The 15,471-nt window shown below is 43.1% G+C and overlaps 1 long non-coding RNA gene across 1 annotated transcript in view; it reads right to left on the bottom strand.

The window, feature by feature from the left end:
* Positions 1-9,601: 9,601 nt before the first annotated feature.
* Positions 9,602-15,471, bottom strand: part of LOC309796429 — a 65,126-nt gene continuing 59,256 nt past the window's right edge. Inside the window, exon 3 of the long non-coding RNA XR_014292455.1 lies at positions 9,602-9,873. This is a non-coding gene — a long non-coding RNA (uncharacterized lncRNA). The remainder of the gene's footprint in view (positions 9,874-15,471) is intronic.

The raw sequence follows: 15,471 nt of genomic DNA, 5'->3' as shown, positions 1-15,471 counted from the left end.
TATATTTCAGACTGAGATTATCAAACAAGTTCAAAATACCATTCCTTTTCTCCAATAGATTAGTTTGGACAACTGAGGAATACGTTAGAGAACTCCAAACATCACATAATTATGTGCTAAGTTATCATCTTTTTGTGTGTGTGTGTGCAGTACGCGGGCCTCTCACTGTTGTGGCCTCTCCCGTTGTGGAGCACAGGCTCCGGACGCGCAGGCTCAGCGGCCATGGCTCACGGGCCCAGCCGCTCTGCGGCATGTGGGATCCTCCCGGACCGGGTCACGAACTCGCGTCCCCTGCATCAGCAGGTGGACTCTCAACCACTGCACCACCAGGGAAGCCCAGTTATCATCTTTTTGAAGGCTGCCAACAGTGTCACACACCCAAAAATAATCAGTGCAAGTCAGAAGGTAGCGGGGCAGGAAGTGAGAAGGTGTCTTAAAACCAGAATTGATTTTCCTCACTAAATGGCTGATAACTAAAGAGAGATGGTTCTTAAAATTGTAGCACAATGTTAATGAAAAAAACTATGAGAAGGCTGTGAGTACGTCAGTATTTTCTGAGCAATTTGCTTCAACCTTATCTTTGCAGAATCACCGGGAATGCTCATTAACACTGCTGAGAGTTGGATGTGCCATCGTAAATCCCTGCTTTTCTAATTCATCGGTGATTATTAGCTAAGGGGCTACGTGCACATAGTAATACAAATTTGATGTACGTGAACAGTGTAGAGCATTTTTGCTCCACATTGTAAGGTAGTGCTTTAGAATAGCACCTTCACTAACTGATTTTTTTTAGAAAAAATCATCACAAATACTTTTAGTAAAAGACAGGTGGCCCTTAAAACACATATCCAGAAGCCTTTAATAATGACTTTAGAATTTCACTTTTAGGACAGAAAAGAATGAAAAGTACAAGATAGTAATTAGAATCTAATTCTAGTAACGACCCCAAGTTGTCACTATTTATTCTGCCCCGTGCCCAGCCCTCTCTTCCTCCTCTGTCTCTCCTCCAAAATAACCTAAGTTCAAACATCCTTGATGATTTGCAAGATGAGGAATCACCAAGCATGTGATAACTTTTGTTCTGTGTGTTCTATTTAACAAGACTGGAAGGGGACCTTCCTGGCGGTCCAGTGGTTAAGACTTCATGCTTCCACTGCAGGGGGGCAAGGATTCGATCCCTGGTTGGGGAACTAAGATCCTGCATGCCATGCCATATGGTGTGGCCAAAAAAGAAAAGAAATGCTGGAAGGGGCCTCCCTGGTGGCGCAGTGGTTGAGAGTCCGCCTGCCGATGCAGGGGATACGGGTTCGTGCCCCGGTCTGGGAGGATCCCATATGCCGCAGAGCGGCTGGGCCCGTGAGCCATGGCCGCTGGGCCTGCGCATCCGGAGCCTGTGCTCCGCAACGGGGGAGGCCACAACAGTGAGAGGCCCGCATACCGCAAAAAAAAAAAAAAAAAAAGAAATGCTGGAAGGCGTTGTTGATACAATCTTGGATTATTTGCAAGAACAAGAGTAGAAAGAAAGTGTTTCCATAACCTTAAACAGAACATTCAAACAATGGGGCCACTCCATTCCCTGAGCAGAGCAAGTGGCTAATTTTTAATGTGTAAATAATGAAGAAGGTGGTTTAATTTTATGATGTGTAGGTAGGTAGATGGAGCCTCAGAGATATGGATGAATGGGTAAACGTAGGCATAGTTTCAGACAGAAATAGGTCATTTGTGTGCACTAGCCTCAGGACCCTTTCCACGCGTGAGATCCAAACACGCAGCCTTGCAGTGGGTGGCAAAATTATCACCAGCCTTGTTCAACCGCCTGTAAATAAACAGTTGCAGAAATCTCCGGCTTTACCCACATTCATTTATACATGCGTCTTCTTCTCCAGAAGAAAGAGGAAAACTGTCACATCACATGTTGATGACCAGACAAGTTATACCCATGGATTCTCATAAAACCAGGAGAGTAGGGAATGGCTCTTAGCAAACAAACCAATGGAGCTCCTAGAAATCACTATTTCATTTATTATGGGCCCTCAAGACATCTGTTAGAGGATCTCTTCTAGAACGTTAAGGATTATCATCTGTCTAATTGACCTGTCTGTAATTTCCAGAATGTTAACCTTGCCTTAAAAAAACAAAAAGCAAAAGAAAACAAAAAAGAAAAAACTGGGTCAACATTAGTCATCTCTTACCCCTCCATACTCTCCTGTGGACCATGATTACTCAATGGGCTGAACTAGCTAACAGCCTTTGTCCCTGAGTTTGAATTTACTTTATAAAGTCGTGTCCTCTCATCGTTTCCTCACTTATGGAAGGCTTAAATTCCTCCCAACTCTATTTGCTTTAACCTTTAAAATGTGAATACCATTTTCTTGTGTAGAAAAGGCCAAGGAAAACCTGGCTTTGAAGTAGTCCTGGGTCTCCCTTTACGTCTGTTAACTTACCATCTGCTCTCAGTAATGGGCTTGGGTCTGCTTGGTCTTCTTAGCCCAAAGCTAATTCGAAAATACTGTTTAGATTTCCTGAGCATTTTCCATAAGCCTGGGATTCAATGCTCCTGGCGTTCTTTTATTACAATCTTATCGCTGCACATTTTAAGATGTTCTTTTAATGGTCAATGTCATCTGGCAACTTGTGCTGTCATCCTGTGTTGCCAAATGCTCTCCTCAACTCCCAGGACCCTATTACTCCTGTCAGCGTAAAACACACCATAAAACTCCCATCTTAATAAGAAAAAAAAAAAAAAAAAAAGCTACTGCTTCCCTTTAAAGAAAAACTGGTATTTCCTTTGCTTTTTAAAACTATTTTGAACTTTCACTATGGAAAATACCAACTATCTAAAAAGTAAAGAAAATGATGTAATGAGATCCCAAGAATCTCTCTCTCCACTTCAATAATTACCAATATTTTGCTAATCTGTCATCTATATCTCTGTCCACTCCCACCTCCCATATACTTATCATGTTTGCAGTCCTTTTTCTGAAGTAAAATATGCATACAGAAGTAGTACACTTGAAATACACAAAAATTAACTGCACAGTTTTGGCAAATGGATATAGCTCCATAATCCAGAACTCTAGTGCCATACAGAATGTTTCCATCTCTTCAGAAAGCTCTCCTGGGCTTCCCCATTGGCACACTGGTTAAGAATCCACCTGCCAATGCAGGGGACACGGGTTCGAGCCCTGGACCGGGAAGATCCCACATGCCGCGGAGCAACTAAGCCTGTATGCCACAACTACTGAGCCTGTGCTCTAGAGACCGCGAGCCACAACTACTGAGCCCACGCACCTAGAGCCCGTGCTCCGCGACAAGAGAAGCCACCACAATGAGAAGCCCGCGCACCGCAACCAAGAGTAGCCTCCGCTCGCCGCAGCTAGCGAAAACCAGCGCGCAGCAACAAAGACCCAACACAGCCAAAAATAAAATTAATTAATTTAAAAAATAATAAATTTTTACAAAAAGAGAAAGCTTTCTTGTCTCTTCCCAGTTACTCCTCCAACAAGGGCACCCACAGTTGTGTTTCTTTTCCCCTTAGGTTAGTTTTGCCTGCTCATATAAGTGCGGTATAAATTCTTCAGCATCAGGTTTCTTTTATTCACCGTTATGTCTGTGCTTTATCCATGTTGTTGGATGTACCAGCAGTTTGTTCCTTTGAACAATATACAATAAGCACATGCATCGTGTGAATATGATAAACAGTTCACCCCTTCTCCTCTTGCACATTTTGGTTGTTTCCACTTTGGGACAATTGTAACTAAAGCTGTTATTACCGTTCTTGCATAATCAGTTTTCATGGGGAAACACCCAAAAGTAGAATTTCTGGGTCAAAAGACAGATGCATATTTAATTTTCTAAGAAGCTGTCAAACCTTATTCCAGTGTGGTTGGACATAAGAGAGCCAGTTTCTCCCATAAGATGTTTGTTGTCATTTAAAAAAAATTTTAGCCATTCTGTTTGCTATATAAATAGTGTCTCGCTGTGATTTTAATTTGCATTTCTCACAGAGCCAATGATGCTGAATTCCTTTTCATGTGCTTAACAGCTGTTTGTGTAACATCTTAAAAAAATTTTTTTGAACTATTTAGTTGAATGTTAAACTTACTGAAAAGTTGAAAAAATAATAGTTTCCTTTTTGCCCTCACCCCATAGCCCCTAATGTTATCATTTATATAACCAGAGCATAACGATCAACTATGGGAAATTAATGTCAATTAAATAGCAACTGAATTAGATCTTACTTGTTGCAATGTATTTTAATAAGTAAAAACTTATATGCTTCAAAACAACAGTTATATTGAAAGGCATGTATCATAGTCTTACCTACTTATCCCTCTCCTCCATTTCTGGCCATTCCTTCTGTATCCTTCTAATGTTTCTGTATGCACATATGAATTATTTTATCACTCCCCTTTCTTAAACAAAAAGTAGCATATTATATAAACTCTCCTGTTCCTCACTTTTATTTACTTAACAGCTTTCTGGAGATTTTATATAGCGGTGCATAACGCACTTTGTCATGCTTTTTGCAACCACACTGTATTCCACTGCCAGGAGGTACCCTGCTTTATATAACTACATGCATTTTTAAAGATTCTTCCATCTTCATATTTGTCAGAGTCATCTTTTTTGATGGCAGTGTCAGAATTGCAACACCATCAAGTTCCTTTTAGAATTTCCGAGCAGGGGATCATAACCAAGGAAGTTCTGAAGTGAGAAGTACAGTCAGGTTGACCTTGTTGGGTGTTGGCAATCTTGAACTCTGAAACAGGAACCCTCCACATCATGAGCTCCTTCACAGCGGACCGGCCAAAGCCAGAGATGAAATCCACAGACAGCGAGAGGGTGGCTCTGCTGAACTCCACAGGAAACAGGGATGCCTCACGGATGACCCCAGCCCATCTAGTAGATGCACCTGCACAGACCGGCTCCAATAACAGAAGGTTCTAGACAGAAAAGGGCAAACCCTCCAACTTCCAGGACCTGTTACTCAAGTACGTGGCTTCAAGGATGCAGAACATCCTGTCCACCACCCCGTCACCCAGGACAGATCTCACCAGGTAACTCAGACACACAGAGAGGAATGGGACTCCTTCCCTTTAACCCAGAACCAAGCCAGCAGTGCACCTGAAGACCTCCAGGTCACGGAGTCTCAGACGTCTCTTCCCATCTGCTTTTCTTCTCAAGTCTGGCCTTCCCTTAAGACCCTGCAAGAGCTTTGGACCTTGGTTCATGTCCTGTCCTCATTCTGTGAAAGCATGGCTTCGAGGAAATTCCTCAAGCTCTCGCTCTTTTTCTTTTTTTGTAAATAAATTTATTAATTTATTTATTTTTGGCTGTGTTGGGTCTTCGTTGCTGCACGTGGGCTTTCTCTAGTTGTGGCGAGCAGGGGCTACTCTTTGTTGCGGTGTGCGGGCTTCTCATTGCAGTGGCTTCTCTCGTTGTGGAGCACGGGCTCTAGGCGCGTGGGCTTCAGTAGTTGTGACATGTGGGCTCAGTAGTTGTGGCTCGTGGGCTCTACAGCGCAGACTCAGTAGTTGTGGCACACGGGCTTAGTTGCTCCGTGGCATGTGGGATCTTCCCAGACCAGGGCTCGAACCCGTGTCCCCTGCACTGGCAGGCAGGTTCTTAAATACTGTGCCACCAAGGAAGCCCTCCCCCAAGCTCTCTTTTTTTTTTTTTTTTTTTTTTTTTTTGCTGTACGCGGGCCTCTCACTGCTGTGGCCTCTCCCGTTGCGGAGCACAGGCTCCGGACACACAGGCTCCGCGGCCATGGCTCGCGGGCCCAGCCGCTCCGCGGCACGTGGGATCTTCCGGGATCGGGGCACGAACCCGTGTCCCCTGCATCGGCAGGCGGACTCCCAACCACTGCGCCACCAGGGAAGCCCCCCCAAGCTCTCTTAATCTCCATCATCTTGTCTTTATATTAGGCTAAAATATATCACAGAGTTCTTAGGAAACTCAGCCTCAAAGTCCCTTTTCCAGCTGAAATCTCTACAGAGAGTCTCCATTTCCTTAAGGATAAAATTCCAAGCCCGAGTTGCAGAAAGATATATAGTATCACTCTATGTTTATAAACACTTAAACTATGTAAAACAAACAGTGTTTTGGAATGCACGACCCTGTTACAAAAGTATGAAGATGTGAATAAGGATGGCAAACAACAGTTCAAGACGGGGCACATATCTAGGGGAAGAGAGAAGGAAAATGCAGTCAGGCAGGGGTACACAAGAAGCGTCATTTAATAGACACCATTAAATGAAAGAGAGCCTCCCCTCGTGTTGGTCCACAGACATAAATCCCTGCACTGTCAGCCCTCTTCTTGGTTCCATGGCTCTTATGCCTGGACTAGGCTGGCTAAACCTGCCTGGTATGAAAGCCCGTACTCACACAATCCTAAGATGTCACAAACAGCATTTGCTGGACTAACAACGCTATGAAATAAAATGACGACAGAGGCACTAAAGTTTTTCTTAGTAAAAGGAAGCAGAAGTCAAGTTGTAAGTTTAAACTCCATCAAGAGCTGGAGAACTGGAACTATTTTTGATTTAAGCTTGATGTAGTGAGTTTAAGCATGGGACTAACAATACACAATTCACAAGTCGGTGGGAAACAAGACTTAAAATACACTACTTCACAGAGCAGTCGGGGAGAAGTTGCATTCCTATGGTTTTTCCATTTATTTAATCATTGGACTGCAGGCTTCCTTATTCTCCACACTAAGTATTTATTTGAGTTGAAACAAAGGAAAACATTTTTCAGTCTAGACGGATTAAACCTACTATATCTTACTTGTTTTTCAATGTGCCAATGACTGCAACAATTTGATTATCATGTACTCGGGGAGGCTGAAATAAAAATGGTTAACTAAGAGAACACTGTCTCTGATAAATCCTTTGCATGTGGATGTGCCACTTGTGTATTGAAGGAACTGAAATACTACACACTGTCACCTTTTGGCTACTTTATTCTAAAGACACAGAGCAAAGGAAGGAAGAAAGGAAGGAAGGAAGGAAAGAATAAAAGAGAGAGGAAGGACATATGTGCAAGGAGAAGGGGAGACTGCACGGGGTATCCTGTTAGAATTTTCCACTCTGTGCATCGTATATTTTGTGTGCGTGTGTGCATGGTATTTATAAAGTCAAGACTGCATCCAGCGAAAGATGGCATACTCGGATACAAGTCATTAAGATTTAGTGAAGAATTACTGACAATTGTGTGAAAAACTGGCTCAGGAGGGGTAAGGGAGTACACAGGGTGGGGTGTGGAAGTCCTGTGAGTTTAGATACAGAGGGAGCCATTCCTATCCTGGGTCTGAGGGACCAGGCACCAGAATCCAGAAACGGGGAGCCCCCTACACCAGCTAGTGTGGTCTCACAGGGATAGAGCAGGGAGGATCATAGCCTGACCGCCCTCCTGAAACTCCTTTGGATGCCCTGTGGATAATCCAATAGTTCCCCAACAGTCCAAGTGATGCAAAGCAAAGGCCAAAGGGATCTGTGCATGAAGCCCACTATGGGTCAGCCATCTGGAGCCCAGAGGAGGGCAGGAGACGGCTGGAAGGGAATCTGAAGTGGAGAACGTTCAACACGATATTCAAGCATCGCTGGAGACTGGGGAGACTTAGTCATTTGCGCTAGATGCCGTGATACTCAAACTCCGCTCCTCCATTTTTAACTGAGACCATCTCCAAGGAGACCATGCCTGGAGCAGGCAGGGAGCCCACCACGATGTTTGATTTCTTTGCTTGCTCACTGTTTATGCTTTCCTATGAGACTCCGATGTATTCTTTCACTATTTGTTTGTTTGTTTATCCTATTTATTCTTTCAATGTTTGTTTATGTATGTATGTATCTATTTATGTATCTATTTCATTTATTCTTTCATTAATTATTCTTTCCAATTAAACTCTGACCATGCTGGGCCTTCTCTTTCTTGTATCCCGAGTATGAGCACAGTGCTTACACATCAAGGAAGTTCAAAAAAATAGGTACTTAGTAATCGGGAATGAATTCAAAAATATCCACGTGGCACCATTAGATACAAAGATAGACGCTGTTTAACAGGTGGCATTCTACCCTTTTTAAAATTTTTTATTTATTTATTTTTGGCTGCGTTGGGTCTTCGTTACTGCGCATGGGCTTTTCTCTAGTTGCAGCGAGCAGGGGCTGCTTTTCCTTGCGGTGCGCGGGCCTCTCATTGCGGTGCTTCTCTTTGTTGCAGAGCACAGGATCTAGGCACACGGGCTTCAGTAGTTGTGGCACGCGGGCTCAGTAGTTGTGGCTCGTGGGCTCTAGACTGCTGGCTCAGTAGCTGTGGCGCAGGGGCTTAGCTGCTCCCCGGCATGTGGGATCTTCCCGGACCAGGGTTCAAAACCGTGTCCCCCTGCGTTGGCAGGCGGATTCTTAACCACTGCACCACCAGGGAAGTCCGGCATTCTGTTCTAATTGCATCTCCAGAACCTAGTCTGTAAACTGAAGTCACAGGATGTGCAGCTACCATGGAAAATGATGTCCTTCTCTGGTTCGCAGGAGGAAAGGAAGCATTCATCTAGGGTTAAATTTGTCCATTCTTTTTTTTTTTTTTTTTTTTTTTGCGGTACGCGGGCCTCTCACTGTTGTGGCCTCTCCCATTGCGGAGTACAGGCTCCAGACGCGCAGGCTCAGCGGCCATGGCTCACAGGCCCAGCCGCTCCGTGGCATGTGGGATCTTCCCAGAGCGAGGCACAAACCCGTGTCCTCTGCATCGGCAGGCGGACTCTCAACCACTGCGCCACCAGGGAAGTCCAAATTTGTCCATTCTAAAACAACCCAAGTGCCCAACAACAGACGACTGGCTTAAGAAGATGTGGTACCTATACATGATGGAATATTACTCGGCCGTAAAAAAGAATGAAATAATACCATTTGCAGCAACGAGCATGGACCTTGAGATGATCATAGTAAGTGAAGTCAGACAGAGAAAGACAAATGTTATATGATATCACTTATATGTGGAATCTAAAAAATAATACAAATGAATCTATATACAAAACAAAAACAGACTCACAGACATAGAAAATCAACTTCTAGTTACCACAGGGGAAGGAGGTAAAGGATAAATTAGGGGTATGGGATTAACAGATACACACTACCATACATAAAACAGATAAGCAACAAGACTTACCGTATAGCACAGGGAACTATATTCAATATGTTGTGATAACTTATAATGGAAATAATCTGGACATATATGTGTGTGTGTGTGTGTGTATATATATATAAATATATGAATATATATATATATATATATATATAACTGAATCACTCTGCTATACACCTGATACACAATATTGTAAATCAACTACACTTAATTTTTTTTTTAATGTGCCTTCTAAGAGTTTCTCCCAAAACCTTTTCTCAAGTCACAGGACTCTGCTACTGCAAGTCTGCTCATAAAAGACAAATCACTCTAACAGAAGCAAATAAACAGCCTCAGGAAAAACTCAGACCCAGTCTATTATAGGTAAGTGTGCCCGTTGGCTGAAATCTGACTCTGCATAGAGAACAAGTGCAGATGTTCAGAGGGTAGAACTTCTCTTAACTACTTTCATGGGATTAAAATATCAACATCCCATAAGTCCTGCAAAGAACGCTGTGAATTTCAACCTCTTCATCAGCTGAGAAAAGTTACAAACCACAATCAGGACCCATGTGGAGTGTCCCCAGCATTAAGACCTTTTTTCCTCCCTTTGATCCTCATGGAAAGCTCTTACCAGACATTTCAATCAATAATAAGATACTTAGAAGCTCCTTCTTTAGGAGAAATGCTCCATCTTCTAGGAATTTCACTCAGGTTAGACTTTGGCCAGCTTTACTTCTTGCTTCTAGTGGTCTGCATTATGGAAAAATAAGCATCTTTCAGACTAAATATCTATCACTTTATTGAATATGCTTCTTAAAACTACATATATCCACAGGACCCCACCCTCATCCTACATATCCTGCATTCAATGGTTTCTCCATCTCTCCACCCCGCTGTACACACACACACACACACACACACAGACACACCCCTCTTCTCCCTCTTCATGTAAATATTTTTTTTTGACCATGACACGTGGCTTGTGGAATCTTGCTTCCCCAGCCAGGGATCAAACCCGTGCCCCCTACAATGGAAGCGCCACAGAGTCCTGGCCACTGGACCGCCAGGGAATTCCCTCCCTCTTCACATTGACTAGCTGTAGCCCAAGACCTAAGAGCACATAATGAGCTCCACCCTTAGAAATAAAAGGAGGGCAGAGTGGTAGAGGTTAAAAGGAAAGCAGCCAAGCAAATCAAAATGTTTAAGCCAAACAGCAGCCAGGACACACCAGTGGGATTCCATTCCTTCATTCAGCAAATATTCATTGAGTCCCTCTATGTACCAGAGATTCGCCTACTCTTTGTACAGCAATGAACAAAAAAGCCAAAATCCTCACGCTCGTGGAGCTGGCTTCTGTCAGGGAAGACTCTTAATACACATCATACATAAGTAGATTGCACAGTGTTCTAGAACGTGATACATGCTATGGAGGAAGACACAGCAGGGAGAAGCGGCAGGTTCTACACTCAAGATGGATGTAGTTAAGACATAAGCAAACTTCTCTAATTTATTTATGTTTGTTATTTTTTTAAATTACCCTTCCATTTGTTTGCCCTTTAGTCTCAAATAGAAAAACCTTTAAAACACAGCACTTTATGTAGAAAAAGTGTGTTTGAGGCAAATCCATTCTGCATTCTGCTGGAGGCCAGGCTATAGGGGGAGCCAAAGAGATAGAGGGAGATTTTGCAGCTTTAAAGGATTTTTCTGCATTTCGAACTATTTCACATTTAAAAAAAATATTAAATTAAAACATTTAAAAAGAGAGCAGAGAAGCAAATTGAATTTCTGGATCCTCGGCTTGGAAGCCATTTGGAACAGAGAAGTACTCCTAGGATTTCAACTGTTGAAACACTCTATGAACTCTGCCCCAGAGAACATTCTGAGACGATGAAAATCTTCCAGACCCCAGTCCTTCCTAATCTGAAATGAAATGTCCCCACTGGACCCCATGCCATTAACCAACACGAGTCTCCTCTTGTCTCTTCTGCACAAACGTCAATTCAGATCAATTTCAACAGTAAGTAGGACTTTAAGGCTAGTTCCCTGACTCTGTAATTTCAGGTCCCCACCAAAAGGACCCTTAAAATATACAAGTGCTATCCTTATTCCATTGACTTGAAGTATGTCCTATCAGGGGGAGGATGAACAAAAGACACAGTTCTAAGAAGTATCCGGTTCAGAAAAATCCTCTACTTATGCAAAACTGATTGTTTTAAGAAAATGTCAACATGTTTAGTCTCTCCTCGGAGATAACTGGCAGTCAAGTTCCAGTGAAAATCCTCCAATTCTTCTAACTAAATAGATAAGAGGTCAGCTGGGATGCTGTTGTAGACTGGGTTCCCCAGAAGAAGTCCTCGAGATGAAAAAGTGATTTTTTGTGTGTGTGGACTCACTCCTACAGAAGAACTTTGAAAACAGGAGGTGACATCACCAGGGTTAGGGGAGCGGAGATATTTCTATTTGCACACTGTCAGTCACTGGATAAAGGCTGCCCCTGAAGGTGCAGGGATTCCCAGGGAATTCCTGCCCCACAACGCAGGCAAAGCAGCAGCCTGAGACTCGGTAAGTAAAGTGGAATCTAAGAGCATGCGTGAACTTCACTGACAGCATTTGCAAACAAACTGATAATATAATAAAGTCCTACGGAAGCCCTTTGGGGGAAAAAACATGAAATGCCATGGAAAGGACTATCTAAAGAAAATGATGGTATACTTAGTCTTCTCTGGCACAGCTCTGCTGCTTAATCAGAAAGATGAGAACCTGACCAAAAGGGCGCCAGGGTCAGGTGACCATTTGGTTTTTATTTCCAGGAATCTAAAAAGCAAAGTTTCAGCATCGGAGATAACTGGCTCTTGATGGAGCTCTAGACCCATGCCTTCCTCTGATCACTGGGCCTGTTAAACCAGACTCGGAAAGCCAAAGGCAAAGCCAGGATCCTTGCAAAGGAGACCAAGATCCAAGAGAGGGCTTAGCATGGCTTAGCATGGCTTAGCATGGCAGTCAGACAATGTTGAACAAGATACACCGAGTCTTGGGAAATGCAAATCCACGCAAATACTCCAGACAGAGAGGGTTATCTGCAGGACTGGGTGAAAGGAACCCAACTGGGTATGTTTATAAGGCCATGCATAATTTAAGTTAATTTAGCATGACCACATTTTAATTTAATGGAAATGTTTGAACTTGGGATATCCACGTAAATGCAGGCAATTCAAATTCATGCCAATACACCAGGCACATGCTTAAGCTTCAGCATCACACCCTTTTTTTAAAAAAGATTTTTTGATGTGGACCATTTTTAAAGTCTTTATTGAATTCGTTACAATATTGCTTGTTTTATGCTTTGGTTGTTTTGGCCGTGAGGCATGTGGGATCTTAGCTCCCCGACCAGGGATCGAACCCACACCCCTTGGAAGGCCAGGTCTTAACCACTGGACCCCACCCTTTTTCTTTTAGAAGCTATGTCACAACAGTAAGTTTACACTTCAAACTAACAGAAAAGATATTCTCTTCCCCAAACTGCTTCCATCTCAGAAGCTCCTTCCAGGCATATGACGGCAAGACCACCACGTGTGCACTCAAGCGATCACAAACTGTTTACATTTACCAGTGTTTGGGTGTGCCTGAAGAATTTAAACAGATACAGCAGGGAGCCAGTCGCAAAGATGTTCTCAGAAAATAACCTAACAAAGGAGAAAAACATGTAATGTTCTTGTCTGGGCAGAGTCCAGAAATAGATATATCAGGCACGCCCAGGACCTGGTTTTAGGGGGCGGAAATAGGTGTACAAGAATTCTTCTTTTTTTTTTTTTTCTATTTATTTATTTAGTTAGTTATTTAGTTTTGGCTGCGTTGGGTCTTCGTTGCTGCGCGCGGGTTTTCTCTAGTTGCGGCGTGCGGGCTTCTCATTGCGGTGGCTTCTCGTTGCAGAGCACAGGCTCCAGGCAGGCGGGCTTCAGTAGTTGTGGCACGCGGGCTCAGTAGTTGTGGCTCGCGGGCTCTAGAGCTCAGGCTCAGTAGTTGTGGCACACGGGCTTAGTTGATCCGCGGCATGTGGGATCTTCCCAGACCAGGGCTCGAACCCGTGTCCCCTGCATTGGCAGGCAGATTCTTAACCACTGCACCACAAGGGAAGCCCAAGAACTCTCTTTGAAGACATGATACCACATCTTAAATTTATACCAAGTAATACTTTAAAGGAAATCAAACTAGTTTATCCTCCCAAAGATCCTTCAAAGGCGATGGCTAAGACATAGATTTGAATGCAGTGGCTGATGTATAAATCCCTTCCTTCCTCCCTCCTTCCCCCTCCCCTCCCTCCCTCCTCTCCTTTTCTCATCCTAATAACACTGCAATTACAGAACTCCTATAAGGTACCTATGCAATCCAGAACCTTTGAAAATATTAAAAGGCAACAGTGACAACAATATGGAAAGTAAAAGAAGGTACACCTCGAACTTAAACTATGGGAGAGAAGTTGGAGTCGGGGCTACCTGGAGATTTTGTCAAGAAGGGAAGACAGGCAAGACCCCCAGGGTGCTGGAAACCCTCCATTTCTTCATCTGGGTGGATGTTACACAGGGTTTTCATAAAACAAAATTCACTGACCAGTACAACTAAAATGTTTGCACTTTATTGCAGGTATTTCAAGCGTCAGTAGGGAGACAAATTTAAAAAGGTAAATGTAGGGGGCTTCCCTGATGGTGCAGTGGTTAAGAACCCGCCTGCCAATGCAGGGGACACGGGTTCGAGCCCTGGTCCGGGAAGGTCACACATGCCGCAGAGCAACTGAGCCCGTGCGCCACAACTACTGAGCCTGCGCGCCACAACTACTGAAGCCCACGTGCCTAGAGCCCGTGCTCCGCGACAAGAGAAGCCACCGCAATGAGAAGCCCGCGCACCGCAACCAAGAGTAGCCCCCCACTCGCCGCAACTAGAGAAAGCCCGTGCACAGGAACGAAGCCCCAGCGCAGCCAAAAATTAAAAAATAAAACAAAACAAAATAAGATAAATGCAGAAATGCCTATGAGTGAGATAAGCTCATATTTAGCTCCTCCTAGCTGTGTCTGTGGGTGCTGGTATGTACTTTTGTGTATGTGAGCGTGTGTATATGTGTGGAATTACACATAGTATTCTGAACCACTTTTTCCCTTGATAATAAATGTGAATGTTTTGTCATGTCGTTTAGTTTCTTCTGCCTGATGCCTTTTAAAGATCATCATATCCCATCATATGATTTTCAAACATTCCTCTATAGTAAGGCGGTTAGGCTATTTTCTAGTTTGGACCATTCAAATCACACTCTTAACAAACATTCTTGTCGTTTATTGTATATTCAGTATGTTGCTGGGCTTGTCCTGTGAGCAGAGGAGGGGGAAAAACGTGCTGAAGCTCTAAGGAATTTACCAAATGGGAACATTGCTCCCAGAAGCCAATTTCATATCCTCATTAAGATAAAACAGAAACCAAAAATCTTTCCAAATTGAGAGAAGCTGTCAGTGCTGGGAAGCAGTACAAAACTGAATAGGCTTCAAATATACCTGAGACGGATGCAAACCTGACTTGTAAACCTCAGTACCTTGTTCCTCGTTGGCCTTTTGGCTTATTCTTATTCCTCTAAAGGAAACAAGAATAAAGCTCCTAAGCCTTATTCCTTCATTTTCCTCCTTTACACCTTTGCAACAGACAATCTGCTTGGCTTTTTGGAATCTTATTTCCTCTGCATCTTAGGAAACCAAATCCCGGCACTTGGTTGGTGCTTCCATAAAATGTCAACAAGTGGCATGTGGGCCAGGGAAAGACATATTGACTAAACTCTTACTGTGTGGGTCAGCGAGGCAAATACAGAAAGGAGGGGATAATAAAACATATAGACAATGTCAATGTCAAAAATAAACGTTCCTGTAGACATACAGATTTTGGAAAATATCTTCTTAGAAATCTGGACATTAATTTGTCAGGTTTTTTTTAAAATTTTATTGAATTATAGTTGATTTACAATGTTGTGTTAATTTCTGCTGTACAGCAAAGTGATTAAGTTTTATATCTATCTATCTATCTATCTATCTATCTATCTATATATATTCTTTTTCACATTCTTGTCCATTATGGTTTATCACAGGATACTGAATATAGTTGCCTGTACTATACAGTAGGACCTTGTTTTTTTATCCATTTTATATATAATAATTTGCATCCGCTAATCCCAAACTCCCAGTCCATCCCTCCCCTCACACCCCAATGTGCAATGTTTAAAAAGAAAACAGGTCATACTCAACTGCTTCAGTAAACTGCTCCATTATGAATACATCTGGGGTAAAAAAAAAAAAATGTGTCTTTGCTACACAC

This window comes from Mesoplodon mirus (assembly GCF_964341445.2).
Source record: "Mesoplodon mirus genome assembly, chromosome: X".
NCBI lineage: Eukaryota > Metazoa > Chordata > Mammalia > Artiodactyla > Ziphiidae > Mesoplodon > Mesoplodon mirus.
Note: the sequence above shows the minus strand (reverse complement) of the source record. Positions and strands in the feature narration are given on the sequence as shown.